Source organism: Eleginops maclovinus, chromosome 20 (assembly GCF_036324505.1).
Source record: "Eleginops maclovinus isolate JMC-PN-2008 ecotype Puerto Natales chromosome 20, JC_Emac_rtc_rv5, whole genome shotgun sequence".
In the NCBI taxonomy this organism is placed as follows: Eukaryota; Metazoa; Chordata; class Actinopteri; order Perciformes; family Eleginopidae; genus Eleginops; species Eleginops maclovinus.
The window spans coordinates 398,182-417,512 of record NC_086368.1 but is presented as its reverse complement, the minus strand read 5'-3'; the positions used below and the strand labels follow the sequence as shown (position 1 = coordinate 417,512).

Here is a 19,331-nt window from a genome sequence, read left to right as displayed (position 1 = left end):
TCCCTGTGAAAACACAGTAAGGTGTCTGCTCTAGACGCTTACTGTAACACCTGTTGCGAATCTGAGCTGCTGTTTGCACTGCATATGTCCACAAATGCTTTGGGAGGTTACTCTCCAACAGCATGCATCGCGCCATCTCAAATAAGGTTCTCCATCCCCTTTCGGCCGTTCCATTCTGATGGGGCGAGTAGGGTGCACTTGTCTCGTGCCTTATCCCATTACTCCTAAGTAAGGACTGGAACTCCTGCCCGGTAAACTCTGTACCGTTGTCAGACCTTATACACTTAATCTTCCCATAGGGAGCTACATCAGCTATGAATTTTTCTGTAGCTTGCGCTGCATAACTTTTCGCCTTCAGAAAGTAGGGAAAAATCATCCCACTATAATCATCGGTAAACGCTATTGCATACTTGTACCCATCTTTACCTGCTGGTTCTATGGGGCCGCATAAGTCTGTGTGCACTAGCTCAAGTATGGATGTAGCTTTTGCATCTGCCTGTCTGTTTCGGCTTTGTGTGAATTTACCCTGCGTGCATATTTCACAGTTTTGGTTTGACTTATCATTTTTGCCCTTAATAGACATCCCTTCAACCACATTCTCTAACTTTGCAATGTCATCAAAGTTACAATGGCCTAGTATTTTGTGCCACGTTTGCATATCATGACAACCATACACTTCATCCATATTTTCATTCTCAACTGTGCTAAGGTAATACAGCCTACCATGCACATCCATTTTGAATTTTGTACCGTCCCTGTTGACCAGCCAGTCATCGCCGTCTTTGAATCGGACCTCGGCGCCGTTGCCTGTTGCTGCCTTGACAGAAAAAATGTTCTGTGGGAACGATGGGATGTAGAGCGCCTGCTTGAGTCTCGTTCTCACTCGTCGTCCCTCGCTGTCCAGCAAGTAGACCTCGGCGTCTCCCCTCATCTTCGCCATTCCGCTCACCTTGCTTCCGTCGGCCAGCTCGATCACGTGGTCCTCGGGTCTGAAGCTCTTGTCCACCGTTTTAAACTTGTTGGAGTCGTTGATCATGTGCGCTGTGGCTCCGCAGTCAACCATGAGCCCTTTCTTGTTTTCTCCTTGCACTTTACAGTCACTCACACTAAAGAAAAATGACGACTGTGCATCTGTCTGTTCATCAGCTTTCTTGAGTTGGTCACGACCTCGGCCGCGTCCACGCCCGCGCCATTTTCCTCGCTGTGGTGTGTCCCATGCTCGATCATCTCTCCTCTGTTGCACGTAGTTGGGGCATGCTCGGGCCATGTGTCCTCTTTTCCCGCACGCGTAGCACTCCATGTCAGCCAAGTCCACCTTCTTTCCTCGGCCTCTCCCGCGCGCTCTCGTTGCCCCGCTTATTCTCATCACGTTGTCCTCGGTCACGTCTCCTCTTCCATATTTCTCTGTACTTTCATAGCTGCGCAGTTTACTTTTAAACTCGCCAAACGTCACGACTTCATCTGTCTGTGTAACGTGCACAACGAATGGTTTGTAGGACTCGGGTAGCCCTTTCACTACCATTGCAATCATAAGTCCATCACTGATTTGTTCGTCTGCTCTCTTTAATGACATGAAAATAGTCTCTGCTCGAATTATGTACTCGGTAATTGTCTCATCGCTAGCTTTGCAGAGTGAGGACAGTTCACAATACAGACTCACGACACGTGGCTTGTCCTTGCCAACGTAATGCTTTCGCAGAATCGCCAACGCCTTTCTTCCGTCTCGTTCTGCTTCTCTCATCACCAACGATAAACTTTTGTTGTCCAAAACTTGCACAAGTTCCGCGTACGCCTCACCATTCTTTGCCTCATCTTCGGCGAGAGCTACTTCATCCTCCTCGTCGATATCAGGCGTCTCCGTGATAGTCTCCCTGAGACTCCGGAGCTCCATGTGAGCGAGGAACCTTGTTTCCCAAAGTTCATAATTTTTCTCTTCGCCGTCGAATAAAAGTCTGCTCCACCTGTTGCCTAAGCTACTGGGCCCATAACCTGTGTGAATATTAGCCATCTCTAGGCTACGCAGCAGCACTTGCGTTTTACTAGGCACACAGTGAAGAACTTAACCGGCTAGCATTGCTAATAGAAATACACGGAGACCAACTTCTCTCTTTGGCTGAACACACTCAGGACCACTGCGGAGTCAGCCGTTTATTCAACATAATATACAGGTGGTGGCGCTGACGTCACTACGTCATATATACCTCATTGGATGCGCTGAATAACTTGGCTTTGCCCAAATAATAAAATACGCTTAACACCCAGATACCGTACCTCCCTCCGCCCAACCGCACACTTCCTCGGGTTGGCCGTGAGCCCCGCCTGCCTCAGGGACTCGAGCACTAACCCCACCTGCTGCATATGCTGCTCCCATGTCTCACTGTGGATGATGACATCATCCAAGTAAGCAGCAGCATATGCAGAGTGGGGACGCAGCACTCGGTCCATGAGCCGTTGGAAGGTGGCTGGAGCCCCGAACAACCCGAAAGGAAGTGTGACAAATTGGTACAAACCGTACGGAGTGGAGAAGGCCGTTTTTTCCTTCGACTCTGGAGAAAGGGGAATCTGCCAATAGCCCTTGGTTAAATCCAGTGTGGTATAAAAACGAGCAGTGCCTAGCCGATCCAGGAGTTCGTCGACCCGGGGCATTGGATAAGCATCGAATTTGGACACCTCTTTAACCCTGCGGTAGTCCACACAGAACCGGATTGACCCGTCAGGCTTATGTACCAGCACGACAGGGCAACACCAGTCACTGGTGGACTCTTCTATTACTCCCATTAGGCCAGTCATTCTATGCCATTTTTGGGTCAAACCCACCACAAATTGCAATAGTAATGAAACAGACATTTTTCAATGTCAAATGTAGTGGAGAATGACATACTAAAAGTCAAGGAAAATCGGAGCATTGGAACATTCCCAAATTTTGCAATCCTTAAGAGAAGGTTTTAAGAGAAAATCTGCATACAATTTTCAGTGTATATTTTAGACAACTGTTTTTAACAACTGTTTTCTTGATAAATCCTAATCAGATCTTGCAATTTTATGTCCCTGAGGCCTGCAATGTGATGGCTTTATCTGAACAGGTTCATATCTTAGTATATAAACATTGCTTCAATGGAGTTATAATGTATTTTAACCACATGCCAGCTTCAAAGTGTAATGCATTTTGGGGGGTAGGGTAGGACATTTCTGTCGGTGTTCATGTTCTCCTGCCCCATTGCTTGAATATGTCTCTGGAAACATGAACCTTGATATTTCCTGTAATTATCTCTTGAAGATATGAAAACTCAATGAAAAGAAGTAGAGCAATAATCATTTCAGCATTCTTTTATTACAAGAAAAATCCTGAAAAACAAAAAACGATATCTGAATGAATGAATTGAATGAACATCTCCATGTACCAGACCACATTGACAAATTATTAATCTTCTTCTGGATCACTTTCTGGTTCTGGCAAGGTCACATTAGAACAGTGAAGTCCTTTGCATTCACTGCAGGCGGAAGAGCATTCCAGGCTGTACTTGCGACAGCTGCATCGTCGGGTGCTGCAGTCTGCTTTGCAGCCACAGTGGATGGCATCTAGCAGGTAATCTGGAGCAGGCTTCATCTCAGTCATAACGGGAACCATTCTCTTGTCACGGATAGCCCATCCCCAACCATTGGCATCCATGCCAACTCCTTGCCACTGCTGAACCTGAACATACACCCGCAGGCAATGTTGCTTTGCAGATGCTGATGTAGGGGGCAGGGTACGAGGCTCAACTCTGACAGTGCTTGTTGAAACCTTCTGGCAGAAGCGTTGAAGCCTCAGCATGTCCAGTGTTTCCCCGGGCTGGCCATTATACAAGCAAACCAGGGCATTCTCTCCAGCTGTCATCCAGGAGTGTTGAACGTTGCCAAAAGCTCGGAGAAATACACACTGGAGTTCAGCTTCTTCAAAGCTGCTGATTTGCCAATTGAGTACAGTCTTGACGTGGTATCACAACCCAGGAGTCCATGTGCGACAAGAAGCTTGTCACACACATGGCGTCCAACTGTCTTTTGCACTTGCCCGATATTCCAACATCTTGCTTGCCTCCTTGACGTCAGCTTAGGCTCAGGTCGGAAGAACAGGTTGTGTGATGTGGGCCCAGCACGACTGCATAGGAGAACAAGAAGATCGGTGTCATCGCCAACTAGCACAGTGTCCTTGGTGTTTGCACATGCAATGGCTGTCTCCACTATGAGGACATCTGCATCTGCCCTTGCATGAAGAACATCGTTGTGCTGCCGTTGAAGGTCATCACTCAGTAGATTGATGAAGCGTTGTTTATTTGTTTGGTTGGCAAGGAAGTCATCTTTCTTCATAGTACATACCATGTCCTTTGTGAAGTTGACAAGGGGACTGCTGTGAGATCGAACGCGCCTGCTGTGCGCTACATCTTTGGTGGAGGGTGCGCTCACATATCCATCAAACACTATGACAGCGTTACCATACCTGTCTCTAACATATCGTACGTAGTGACTGGAGATTCCTTCATAGGTCTCGCCAGAATTCCAAGGAATTCTGTGTAGCAATGCCCCACCATCCAGAACATATTGCACATTCTGTGGCAGCACTGTGTTGCGAACGGCAAGGGGGAGTTGTTTCCAAATGGCCTCAGCTAGCGCTGGCTTGTCGGCCTCAAGTAGGATATAAATGGTCTGAAACAGTGCTGGTGGGTAACTGCATAGTTCGTACTTGAAGACATCAGTGAGGTCATCACAGCGTGATCCTGCCGTACTCAGACGTTGGAACAACAGTTGTGGATCTATCAGAACAGATTCTTTGCCAGTTTTCACTGATGAATGTGTGTCAAAAGTCACAACCTGATTTTTTTTCTTGAACGTGTGATCAAGAACCTTTTTGTCAACCATTCCATCTAAGATCTTCCTGCCCACTGACGCTGCTTGGTCAGCATTGACCAAATCTCCAGCTGTGATGCCAGTGTCAATGCTTTGCAGAGTTGGATCGTTTCCAAAGGGATCCTTTGATGACAGGTAGCCAATGAGTTTGTGCGTGTCATCTGTGTCCCGTGCTTGTCGAGCTGCTCTTTGTTCTTTGTGCTGGTCACTGGTCCCATACTGCACTAATGTGTAGTCTTGCAAGGCCATGTTGACCTCTGCACATATGGGGGTGGACAGCAGCCATGTGATCCTTTGCGACTCGCTCATGCCACGACCCCTTGTCAGTCCCCCTGTGGTTTTCACACTTCTCATGAGCACTTGCTCGATCAGAAGATCTGTGGACAAGCCGGCCCAGTACCGATCTGAGCGCCGCACTACGTGATATCCATTCTGGAACTGATGGTGGACCTCGGGATGCTGAATAGACAGTCGTGACAGTCGCTGCAGGTAGACGTAAAGAGATTTGGTGTAGAGATTGTGGCCTGCAGCTGCCAGGTAGGGCAACATGTCGTGCAAAGCGTGCATGTGCAGACGCCAGTCACCAGTGCGTTCCGACCTCAGCAATGTCCTCAGAATGTCTATCATGTCCATGTATTGCAGCCATAGCTGTGCAGTACGCAGATCCTTCATCGATTGTCGGGCAACATTCATGATGTCACGAACAGAGTCCAGAACCGGGGCTGAAAGGATATCTTCAGTGGAACCCTCACCCTTCATCAATGAATCATACAGGTCTCGTAGCTCACACAGGTCAACTGGTCCAGCTCCCACACTTTGTGACACTGACTCGGTATCATGTGGATCCATGGCTGCCTGTGCATCATCTATGCTTTGCATTATCTCGTCTTCACTTGGTTCGTCATCTCCTAAAGTGCCCTGAGGACCATCATCCTTAGCCTGCGAACAAGTAGGCATTAGCGTACCAAGTATCCTTTCTGCAAGGAGAGTGTTCAGTGCTGCATCAACCAAGAGATGCCCACGGATAGCTCGGTCATATGCCTTGCCAGACAGCATGTGCGTTACAGTGTTCTCGGCATACACCAGTTCCAGAACAGAGCGCAGTCCAGATCCTGACATGATATTTCCAATACTCCCCAAGAAGCTCATCAACATGTGGAAGCCTCCCATGCGCAGTACAATCTTACGCAAGTCACTGCCCTCCGATTGACTTTCGATGATGGTAAGCGCCTTCCACCAAAGTAGTTGGTCAAATGTGATGATGACCTTTGCGTTGTACTGTTTGGCGTGCTCAGATAGAAATGTCAATGTTGAATAGATGCAAGTTGGATCACTGCTGTTCATGTCGATCATGGGAAGCAGGAAGACTGCAGACTGACCTGGATGTACACCAGTGTGCACGGCTTGCATCATGCCAGACCATGCTGGTCGTGGTGAGCGCAATGTGAGGGACAGCTTCCAGAGGAGGTCAAGGTTGGTAGATCTGTCCTTTTCCATCTCATCTTGTAGAACCTCATACCTCAGAGTATCTAGCCCATCGCAAGGTGATGTCAGATGTCGGATGTTTATCCGGCCCACAGCTACAACATCCTTCAGTGTCACAGACACACGTGGCACTCTTGTAGATGTCCGGGTACCTGGAGTGACAGACGCAATCATTCCCATCCCGTGGAATGTGTTGAGGCCATCTATTGTACGGATGTTGTGATCAACATTGTCCGCCATATATTGGATGACCTGCTCTGGCCGGTAGTTTGGTATGTCTGTCCCTAGTGCAACTGCTGCACTCCGTTCATACCTTTGTATCTCACGATAAGAACTGCAATATCTGTGGGCATGGAGCGTGTCGATCAAGAACTTTGATGCAAAATGATGGTGCATCTGTACACCCAGTCCTATCTGTAGGGGTGCCAGCAGCACTCGGGGACGAATTGCCTGCATGATTGCTTGGCCTAGAGAACCAACTTTCCTATCAGCATCTTGGCCCACAAAGAGTGTTTGAAGAAGGAGTTTTATTGATTCAGGTAGGAACGACATGGCTTCTTCTGTTGAGGTCATTTCAGTTGAACATGGGTACATATCTATCGACTGTTCAACGGATTTGACATCACTTTTGATCAGTTTTGCTGCCGTCTTAATCAGTCTCATCTTCTCAGCTTCAGATGATGTCTCCTTTGGCCTTTGATAGAATTCCTGAATGATCGCAGAGGCCCTGTGGTGAAAGGTCACAACATTCTCTTTGCCATTTATTTCAGCGATGGTGATATCCTGACCAAAGTGCTTTTGGATACATTCCTTCATGTAGGTGAATCCATAAGGTGTGCAATCAGTTCCAGCAAGAAATTCCCCCATTTTCTCTATGAGATCCGGTATCGTTGTCTGTTCCTCGTCATTGGCTTTGAGGTACTCTGCAACTTTTATGAATGCATCATTCCGTGTGACATCAACCGGTCTACCATACTTAGGTCGCTTGCTTGGCACTGTAAGGAACTGGCGAGGAATCTGCTTCCCAGTTCTGAAGTTTATGCTACATATATTGTGATAGACTGCGTCAGCGGCATGCAAGTCCTGGGCGAATTCTACTCAAGCCTTTACTGTCTCTGACCATGCATCATTGCGTTCAACACAGCTCTCTGTAACCTTCCTCTGGAAGTCCATTGTTCGGACTGGTATAAGTTTATGTGTTTTTTCTCTGCCCTGGTACTTGTATGGTGTTCCACAGAACAAACAGTGTTCACTGTAGTGAAACGCAGGACTGGCAGATCGACGCGCACACACAGTGCCGCTGGAACCACCAGTACAGTCATATCTCTGTTTTCTGTTGTCTCGCTCAATAGACAGTTGGGAGCAGAAGTCCTTCCTGCATTTGGTGTGTACAACTTGTCCAGGTGCAACACTTATATCAGCCTGCCGTAAGTCATTTGCCTTGCTTATTCCATCACACCCCTTGGCACCTAATTTCGTGGTTTGTTCACCATTGCCGAGAGACTTGCCACAGAAAATGCAATCGTCCATGCTACTGGTTCAACTGAAAAAAAAACAAAAGGCTATTAAACCTTAATTATCTCAATGTATTTACCCTTAGGGGAGAGGGGGGCTTCATACAAGAACCAGAAAACATAAACATTCAACACAACACTTTCCATTTTTAACCAAATAACAGTTTGTATAGTGTGTGTGATGTGTGTGAGTGTGTGTACGTGTATGAGCGACACTGAAGCCAAACTTCCCCAGGCCGGCTATTCCCATAGACCTCTAAACAAACTAGATCATATTAATTTTAACCAAATAAGTTAATACAATTGCACCCAATGGCTTAACATGTGCCAACCAACCCCAAAATCAGTGTGCCAACCAACCCCACCCACATTAGGACACACCTCTTTACTAAAATGATGTTAGCCAGCTAGCATCACTCACCACTGACTTTCAAATTTCATATAAAAATATAGCTGATTCCTATCTCTATCAACTGAAATTAATACATTTTCTATATCTCTTTGTAATACAGTTCTGTAATGTATTAGTGGGAGGGGCATTTTTTTTGTTTTGACACTGCAAAATTGAAAAGTTGTCCTCACCTCAACAGATAGTGACCTTCAGATGGTTTGATAAACTTAATATGTTCAGGTCAAGAGGGCAATCATTTATTTTAATGTTACATTTTTTGGGCAGTGCCCTCTACAGGCCTGGAAATTAACTGTGTGCCAACCAACCCCGCTCTCCCCTACATGTTACAGGCATTTTTTATGCATTGTGATCAATTGAAAGACAAAAATAAGGTAACTACATCCTAACTTAGAGATAAATATATCACAGAACCTCTAGGTAGGCAACATACACTTATTTTTTTTGACATCTTTTGAGAAATGTGAAAGAAATAACATTTCTATTAGCGTATTTTCATGCATAACTTTCAAAAAGTGGTTGCTCGAAATGAATGTGTTCCAATGCCTCGATATTCCTTGACTTTTACTATGTTATTACATGAGTCAAAAGAAGCAAAAATGCCAAGTTTCATTACTATTGCAATTTGTGGTGGGTATATCACTAAAATGACTGGCCTATTATTCTACCCTTTTGCTTTTAACTTCACATCCTTTATTTATACCTATATTCCTTCCTATTCCCATTTCCCTACTTCTTTTACTTCTATAACACTCCCCCCTATTGCATCGTGCACTACGCAATAAATCCCCAATTTAGAACGGAGTCTCACTCCAACATCAACACAAACAAGGCATATCCCCACACATCAGTTCGCCCGGTGCGAGCCAGAGCAACACACACACACACCCAACCCAACAAATGCTCATTGGACTGTGACGCCTTGGCAGGAGATGTGTTGTAGAGTCGTCTGTAGATCGTACACCAACACGGGCAATCAAGGTTCCCAGAGCCAATTGTGGAAGTCCCCCCGAACTATCTTTGTGCATACAATGTATGTGCGTGTCCAAAGTGTGTGTGCTCACAGGAGGTAATCAATAACAATGTATGCCTCACTAAGTGACATGTGTCCGTTCATATGGGCCCCCTAACGTACTTCGGAGGTTGTTATACAACATCCGACTGCCCACCATATGGCCCCTGAACGACGTCTTCTCTGCACTCTCCATGACCTCAGAGAGTAACTAGCTGAACCGATTTAACTAACTGTATGTATGAACAGATTTAATATACCACAAGGTCAAGAAAACAAATGAATTGGAAGGCTACCTGTCCTGTTCTTCTGAAAAAATGGATGCATTTTCTGCTCTCAAGAAACTGTCCATAAAAATAAACACTGCATTTCCTGCCTCTGCAGCGTGCGAACGGCTGTTCAGCTGTGGAGGGCTGCTCTTCACAAGCAAAAGAGCAAGACGGGGCAAGAATTTTGAAAACCAGCTACTGGTGAAACTGAACAAAAAGTTTACTCAGTAATTAGCTCTCACTCCCCCTTTCCCATTCCCATTCTCATTCTCTCTCTCTCTCTCTCGGCCAGCCTGTGTTTCATTGGTAGTTGAAATTACATTACATTTTTAGCATATATTTTTAAGCATGTGTTTGATGGCCTATATGGTGTTATTGTCTGTCTTGTTTTTGTTGATTTTAATAAGCATATATTTGTAGATGTTTAATGAACAATACATACAATGAAGCAAAGAAATGTTTTAAGAATGCATTTCTTTCTCTCTCTCTCACTTACTCACTCACACACGTTATGTCTTTTTCACTGATCCAAGCACTCCACTACAAAAAAAAGTACTCAGTACTCTACCTACCACTGGCTAAAGGATGGAAGCAGTATCTCAAAACAAAGGATGCCAATTTTAGCACACAACTAACCAAGATTGGACACCCTGAGGTCCGTGTAAACGCTCTCAAGAACAAGCGCAAAGGGCAAGAACAAGCTCTGCCAATATCAGAAAACCAAGAAAGGCAGAAGTGAACTTCCTCCCTCCACTCCCTTTGTCAGGGTTGGGGAAATAGGCAGAGTTGTGGCCTCGAGTCACATGACTTGGACTCGAGTCAGACTCGAGTCATGAATTTGATGACTTTAGACTTGACTTGACAAAATCTAAAAAGACTTGCACTTTGACTTTGACTTTAACATCAGTGACTCGCATTTGGACTTGGACTTGCCCCTTTTGACTCGAAAAGACTTGCTACTTTCCCGAAACCCAAAGATTAAAAAGTATGTTGACATGGACTGCGCTATCTCTCTTTGCACCTGTGTGCATCTGTGTGCGTAACGTGTGTGGCACATCATCCAATCAAATGAGATCCACGTTGTTTTGATCGGACAGCATCCAACCAATCAAAGTATTGGACAACCAATGAGACGGAACAAACCATAAGGCGCTAAGTAGGCAAAAATGATACCACAGGTAGTTTCGTTTGGATTTAAAAACTTCGAGGTGGTCAACAAAAAAAGAACTGCAGTCTGTAAAACATGCAGGACGAAGATAACAGATGGAGACTCGACAACTTCCAACTTCGTTCGACATTTGAAGTTGCACAAAGAACGGTAAGTTTTGAATGAAAGCCAACACTAGCTTATTGTGGGTTCTTGTGGGAGTTAATGGATAAGTTCACTATTTTGCACTTTGAGCCTCCTTTCTGGGTCGTCTTGGATGAAATAGAAATGTTGACGATTGGTCCAGTCTCCAGCTTTTGGCTAATTTGGAATCACCCCCTGCTTCAGAATGGTTGGCTAAAGGCATTCATAACGTTGTCCTTAAAACAACCCTAAACATTCGTTTTCAAAGATGAGCAACTCACCGAGTGGTAAGTGGTGTTCGTAGTTGTTTTAAAAAAAAATATCGGCAAAATATTTGGTTTCCATCCGTGATATTTGCTATTGTGGAACTAGCTATGTTTTCAGATACCTCACTGAGTAGGCTATTAACTTCCGCTTAATATTTGGAATAAAAAATGGCAAATTAAACACGACAGAAACTGTATTTCACTAAGACACTCATTTTGGAACATCACCACTAACCCGTGACCACTCGGTGAGTTGCACATCTTTGAAAACGAACGTTTAAGGTTGATTAAAGGACCGCTTTATGAATGCCCGTACTTGAAGCATGGGGGACCAATCGTTTAAATGTCGGTGTCAAACACAGTATTTCATCCTAGACAAACCAGAAATGGGGCTCAAAGTGCAAAATAGTGAACTTATCCATACACATATTGTAAAAGGATAGTTTATGATTTTTTGAAACGAGATTGTATGTACAGCTAGTCAGTGGATCATACACAGTAGACTGCTGCCAGCAGCAAAACTAAACCAAGCCTAGTCAAATCAAGGTCAGTTTAATGTACTTTATATTATAAATATGTGTACTATTTTAGCTTGCTGCCAGACCATTTTTTTCCGATAGGAAAACTAAGTATATCTCACTCTATCCAGCACACCAGATTCCATTGACAAAAAGGGCTATTTTACTTTGGAGCACAAAGGAGTTGCTAGTCTACTGCTGCCTCATTCAGGTCGTGTATGTAATTTAGGTAAATCACAACAAAGCTGAACTATCAACGAAGACATAGAATAGCACAATTAAACTTAATCATTGAGCCAGCAGTAGACCAGCAATTTCTGTGTGATGCAGGTAAAATTGTTGTTTTTGCCAATGGAATCAGGTGTGCTGGAGAGAGTGAATTAACAAGCATACTTCAGTTTCCTGTCGAAAGGGCTGCTTGATGGCAAGGTAAAGCAGGAAAAATATAAATTAATATAGTAAGTGTACACTGGAAATGGAAATGTATTGTATCAATGTAATGTTAAAACAAACACAATCTTACAGTATACAATACAATTCATAATAATACAAAAATAAATATTAACACAATGTTAGCATTGATATATGAGGAGATAGTTTCAAATGCAATTTATGTGTGGCTATAAGAGAGTTTCTGACATCTGTTTTATATGCTTACCTGTTACAGATTTGAAGAATACCAGATGAGTAGAAGCATCATAGATGAACCACAGCCTTCAATCTCACAATTCTTGGACAGTCGTGTAGCGCATTACAGCATGAGTCATCCACAGCAGAAGGCTATCACCAACACAATACTGTCCGACCTGATTATTGATTGCAACCTTCCCCTGTCTATTGTGGAACACAAGAGTTTTCGGCACTTTCTGACAGTAATTGACAATAAGTACAGCCCAGTGTGTCGCAGAACATTGACATCAAAAACAGAGAGCCTCGCTGGGGAGAGACGTTCAAGATTAAAAACTCAATTGAGCAACACTGAGCATGTTTCAGTCACTGTGGACATTTGGTCTGACCGAAAGATGAGGGGATTCCTTGGTGTCACTGTCCAATGAATAGAGAAAGAGACAGCTAAAGAGAGGATACAGCTAAATACAAATCTCTTGGCCTGCAATTGCTTCAAAGGTTCACACACAGCTGAACGAATCTGTGACCAACTAAACTCAATTGCTATCATATGTGGGTGGTTATAGGATCCTTTGTAAAGGATAGATTAATTTTTCACGAATGTATTTATTTCAGCATGCAATGGTCAATTTGAACGTAATCACATAGCTGTACATTTGTGTGGTCTGTGTTTTAGTAAATTAAACTGAAATGCAATTTATCCAAATGCTGGATCTTTTCAATACTATTTAAATGGTGTGCTGCAATTTGATTAAATACAATTCACACATACCAAGCGGTTTGTATATGATGTGAATAAATGTAACATTCTGATATTAAAAAGTACATTTGAGTTTTAAGCACATCAACCTTCTTCTTGCAGGTTTTTTTAAATTAACCATAACCAATATACTTGTGTGTTAAGTTTTTGTGCAAAGTCTTGTTAAAAATGTAATGTCCTTTTTCAATTTTGAATATGCCTTGTTTTTATAGAGTGAGGACATTGAGCTCAAAAGAGATTGTGTCCTGAAAAGTCTGTGTGTCTACCTGAATGAGGACAGCAACAGTCTCATCAAGGAGTGTCTGGTAAGTAATTTGATTGTAACATGTTTGTATTAAAGGTACATAAGAATCTGTTGATCAGCGTATAATGGCTTGGACTTAAGTTTGATATTTTTATTACCCTAGAATTATCATTTCTTTCTCCACATGGGAGTGGGTACGTGCCACAATGTTTCTACAGTAACACAGAATGGACAAACTTAATGGGCATACACGTTTTTATACAGAGTATAGGTGCCTGCTAGAAAAGTCTTAGTTATTGAGCGATAACATATTGTACTATAGATAAATAACTAAGTCCATCTTCAACTCACTTGATACTGAAAGGCTTGAAGCAGTGGTGGATAAGGCCATCGTCAGTTACTAACTTACTGTCCTTGAAGGCCACCTTACTTTCTGAACATTTTCCCAAAGGGAGGGTGGAGTAAGGGAGCTTTGCTATCTCCGATATTACACACTGAACCTTTTTAAACTTGCTATGTTTACAGTTTCAAAATAGTCAATGATCTTGATTTCCACCTTTTTTAGAATGTCAGCAGTGAGGAAGCCCAGAGTGCAATCCCCCAGACAACCATGGGGCTTTATGTGAGACGTAAGGAGGGCGCTCATGAAGAGGAAGGGCCAGAGGCTGTATGAGTGATCATCGAGGGTGTGGAACTGCTATCAAATCTACAGAGTGTTTCGTTTGGATGGGCCATGCTTTTGGGGACGATTTACAGTCTCATGTTCACTTTCGAGTTTCTACAGAAAGTGTTGATGAACTTGGATGGCAACAAGCTATCCCCAAAGGCTCAAAGCCTTAAAATCAAAATGCTTTAGTGAGCCACTAATTGCAGGGCTGGACAGTGAAGCTGTTACAATAATTGTTCTTGTTTGACAATATACATTTGAATTAAATACTACCTAAGGCAGTTCAAGTAGTACATTTTAAACACGGGGACAGTTATTTTTGGCACATTTTTTTTAACACCATTTTGGTGGAGAAAACATTTCTTTGACATGTCAATTTTTCAATAAGATTGCATTGTGTTTTGTTGTTGCATTAGATGAGAAAGAGCGAACGAGATGTTTTTATCGTCATAAACCTCTCGTGGACTCACCACTTAAAATGCTACTATTCCAAGTCAGATTCCTTTGTGAAAGTCATTCTGGAAGTGTTTTCAATGGACAAATGTGATGTTCCTAAAAGTTTATGTTGAATTTTAACATTTCTGTGTTAATACCAAATGTTTAACATGTTTCACTGTTGAATTTTATTCCAATGCTTTATGAAAGCATCAGGTGTGGAGCAGCTCATAGGTTAATGGGTTACAAACTTGATCCAGGGGACTGCAGTTGCCTCCAGTTTATTCAAAACCATTATATTTTCTTATATTATATTTAAAAAAGTACTCTTGCTGTGAAAACGACCGACTGTTCAGTGTTTGCAATGTGGTTGTGAACACATTGTGAAATGTTTAAGGTTTAGGCAACAGCGCTATGTTAAGCAAAATACCATCATAGTGTGAACTCAAAGTAGTGTTAACTGTTAGATCTTTGGAAGTCAATCTGGAAACTTCACTAATTGACAAATTTGATGATGAAAGGATGTGAGCAGATGTTGAAAAAGTTCCATTAAACCTTGGAAATCTATTGTTGTATGTGCATAGGTATATGATTTAGTTGCACAACGATGCATATGAAAAGCATTTAAAACGTCCCTTAATCTTTATGTGCAATAAGTGAATCAACACTTTAGGTTTATTTAAAACTTCCCTTAACATAACATTACCTAATTGAATAAATACATAAACTGTATGTAAAAGTTGGCATTAATTGCATTAATCAGATCTAACAGTTACTTAATTATTTCACACTAAGTCAAGGTAATGGAAAAACAGAGCATTGCATGTGAGTATTTACATTAAACGTACCTAATAAAATTGAATGCAAAATGTACATGTAATTAAAATACTTAAAGGCAACGCTTTTGGCTTGATTATTTTTTGGGTGTAGAGTTGTTGTGTGCTGTGCTGAAGCACATTGATCTTTGTACACATACTGCTGCATATACTGTTTATACACCTTAGCGTATTTATTTATTTTTATTCATATATTTTGCATCTACAGTCCCAGAAAAAATCAAGGGACCAATTCAGCATTATCAGTTTCTCTTGGTTTCTCTAGGTATGTCTTTTGAGTTAAATGTTTTTTAATTTTTTTTATTGTATTTTATAAACTACTGACAATTTTTTTTTCTGTGTTGAATTTAATAGGCACTGGAATGGCTGCCATACATGTAGGGATAAAGATTTAAGAAAAAATTGGAGTGGTCTCTTAATTTTTCATTTCTATATGCTAATAGATGTGCATATAACTGACTTTTTGCACTCTGGTTATAGGCCTACCCTCTTAATTTCGTTACACTCTGCTTGAAATTTGTAATGACAATGAAGTAATCTCATCTCATCTAATCATGTAAAATCATTAGATTAATAAATTATTTAATAAACTATTGCATTGGAAAACATTTGCCACACAAGCAGGCCCTCTTGAAAATAGTATTTTCTATAACTCTATAATGAGTTCATACTGTGAGAAGCCCTAACTTCCATTCATCAACCTCTCCTGTTCCCTCGCTTTCTTCACTACTGCATCTGTGCAGTCACGTGACGCCACTGGACCGTGACAACATGTCAGGTTGCTGAGTGAGCTAGTAAGCTAGCTGCACTTAGCGGACCCGAAGATGTGGCTAGAGGAAAACCCCGCTTTGCTAGGTGCCAGCGATCGAACAAGCATGGACTCAGAGAGATGAATCGACTTTATCCGGTATTGGAAAGAAAGAACTGGACTCGGTAAGTTCGCCCTTCTTTAGCCACTGCATTAGCTCAGTGAAGACAGTCCAGTAAGCTAACTCGCTAACGTGAGCGTTAAGGGTTCGGCTGGCAGCATCAGCACCACAACGTTTACGAATGCAACGTTCAACGGTTTAACTTCACCGTTATTTTCTAGGGCAGTTTAAGCGTTCACACTAACAGTACGGTACCGCTGAGCTGTGCTCCCGGGCTAATTAACACATGAACTGCGGTGAGACCAGGGCAGGACGCTGCTTTCTGTTCTTCAGTGAACACACACACACACACACACACACACACACACACACACACACACACACACACACACACACACACACACACACACACACACACACACTTGTAGGCACTGATGTGATCTTTTTATTTAAACAAGGCCATTTGTGCTTTTAAATGGCTCCATTATTATTGTTAAAAATACATATTGATTGTGCTGTTTTTCACCATTATCCTACTTCAAACGATACAGTCCAGGTTCTTTCTGTTTTCAAAGACATGTAATGTGTCTTAGGAAAAGCACCAATGAGGGTGGATCCTAATAAATACAGACAGAGAGTATACCTTCAAATATTTTTCAACTTTGACACATCGAGACAGTGGTGACAATGTCCAAAAAAATGTACAATAAAGCACAACACATTTGTTATGGCAGACAGTTGAAATAACAATGTATTTAATTAATTACAAATATTTAAAGTATTAATAATTGATAAGTAAATATTTAAAATAAGGATAATTATGTTCCAAAATGTAATTTTAGAAGTCGTTAAATAAGCCTGCTCAGTGATTACTCTTTTAGTTTACACATTTACACAGTAAGGGGTTAATTGCCAGCCTTCTTCCTTGCATTTGGAAGTTTGAAATGTGTTTCCTTGAGCCTGGAATTTGACTTCATAGTTTTAAACTCCATGCAAGCTGCTGACCTCTGATTGGTCAGCAGGCTGTGAGCTGTGATTGGTCAGTAGGCGGTGCTTTACCCCAGTTGATCACTTATCTGGAACATAACCTGCTCTGGAGCAGGTTAGGTGTTCAGCATATGTTACCATGGCGATCTTCCCCTGTAAGAAGAGCGGCATCGTAGGATTAAAAACCCAGAGTTAACCCTGAAGTTACCTCGCTAACTGCAAATTGTGCTGAGAGTACAGTAGTGGAATGTAGCGGATTTACATTGCAGATATTAGGAATTGAGACGGGTCGGAGGGGAAAGCAGGGGGGACTGTAGATCCCTGGAGTAAGCACCTATGCGCTAATTGCCATATTTTATGGCTTTAAAAAACATAATAAAGAGACAACCTTAATGTTAGGCTACTAAAAAACATTTTTGTGAAGGTGAACGAAACCAACAGGGAGCTCAAATGAATAATTGTCATGACCTATGTATGTGCTATAGCCAATTATATCGGCTAAATGAGTAATACAATTTTAAATCATTGAGGCAAACTGCATGGCATTACAGCATACAGTCAAGTCCTAAAGCAGTGGTTCTCAACCATTTTTGGGCCAGCGCCCCCTTTGCATTATCCAGGTTGCGTACTGCCCCGTATCACATAAAATGTGGGCTAATTGTCTCCCTTGAACTTTAATATGTATTATTGTTTAGTATTTATCATTATATTATGTATTTTTTATATTTATTTTGTATTTACATTCTTAGAATATTTTTCTTATTATTAGGCTGTTATATTATGTTATTACAACAACTCACATTCTCTCTGATTGAAGTTACATATTAACATTTCTAAATAATGATAATAATATTATAATATGTTATTGTTGTTTTTTAACTTTCAATTGCCTTATATTATTTAGGTCGGATAATCTGCATGGAAACACTACTCCTAATGTCTAGGATAATTCATTTGGGAACAGAAGTTCAGTTTGTGTGTGCTCATGTGGGTATTAGGGGGAATGAAGTAGTGAATTAACTGGCTAAAAAAGGATTCAAAACAAATCAGATAGAATTACCAGTACCTATCAATAGGACAGAATTAAAATCATTTATAAAATACAATATTAAAACACAATGGCAGAAGTTATGGGACAATAACACAAAAGGAAAACATACATATGAGATTCAAAGGAAAGTAGGAATGGAACTCCTGTTATACTGTGTTTGTAAAGAAAGCAAATGTATTTAGGGTCCTAGCCATGTAAAGCTGTTTTAATCAGGTGCACTTTTAGGGCACAATTATGTATCCATGGATACATGTCTCATCACCCATATGAAACAGAACTGTATACTTTTCAATCATCAAACAATCCTTAGAATGTGACCACAAACAATAACAAATCATTTAAACTTTTGATCATTTATATTTGGGTTCCTGAATCTATGTCAGCCTATCCTCTCTCCCCTCTCCCTCCCCTTCCTGTGAAGCAGCAGTAAACCACTTTTTCTTGTCTTAAATAAGGTAGTTAGTATTTTTAAACACTATTTATACATATCTTACTAATCACTCCCCTTTCAAACTGTATTTTAGTTTTACTGTCCTATGGTATACTTTGGAATTATTTCATAACAGTTTTTATTTATTCTGTTCTTTTTTTACAACGATAATAACATTATAAAGGTGTGCCTTGCAAATATTTGTTTACATAAATGAGGACACAACCGTTGGAGCTACTGAGATAACTGAGACTAACAATAACTATCTAAAGTTTAAAACTAGTGTTTGGATTCTAAACCCTCAGAGTCCTTTACCTCACTGGGCTGTAGTTCTCTGAGGCAGAGCTTCAGGAGAGGACTCTCCCTCCACCTTGTTCTAGTAACAGCGTCTAATGCCCGGTAGCGAAGCTAGCTAACCAGATGCTAACAACAACAGTCCTCGGCTCTCTCTCTCTCCCTCGCTCGCTCGCTCGCACAAAATGCGCTTGTGCCAGAGCCTAAAAAAACACAGAGCTGGCTTGAATGACAGACAAGAGTACCCCAAAGTAGTGGTAGCCTACTACTGTATCATATTATTTTCGATGGCATTATTGTATGATAAGTGACAGATTAAAAGATCCTGATTTCTTTTTTATTATATTCTTTATGTTGTGAGAAATGTTTCGTCTTGAAATCCGGGCTATTTCTAAAACGTCCGGGGCTTTGCCTAGGGCAGACGACGCCACTGGGAAGTTCATTTCAGTCGATTTCAGTGCAGGTTTATCGTAAACCTGACTT

At 41.8% G+C, this 19,331-nt stretch overlaps 1 protein-coding gene across 1 annotated transcript in view; it reads left to right on the top strand.

Annotated features, from left to right (window-relative positions):
- Window positions 1-15,971: 15,971 nt before the first annotated feature.
- The window catches only part of ptpdc1a (protein tyrosine phosphatase domain containing 1a), a 39,084-nt gene continuing 35,724 nt past the window's right edge, over window positions 15,972-19,331 (top strand). Inside the window, exon 1 of the mRNA XM_063912101.1 lies at window positions 15,972-16,150. The gene's annotated coding sequence lies outside the window, so the exon portion shown is untranslated. The remainder of the gene's footprint in view (window positions 16,151-19,331) is intronic.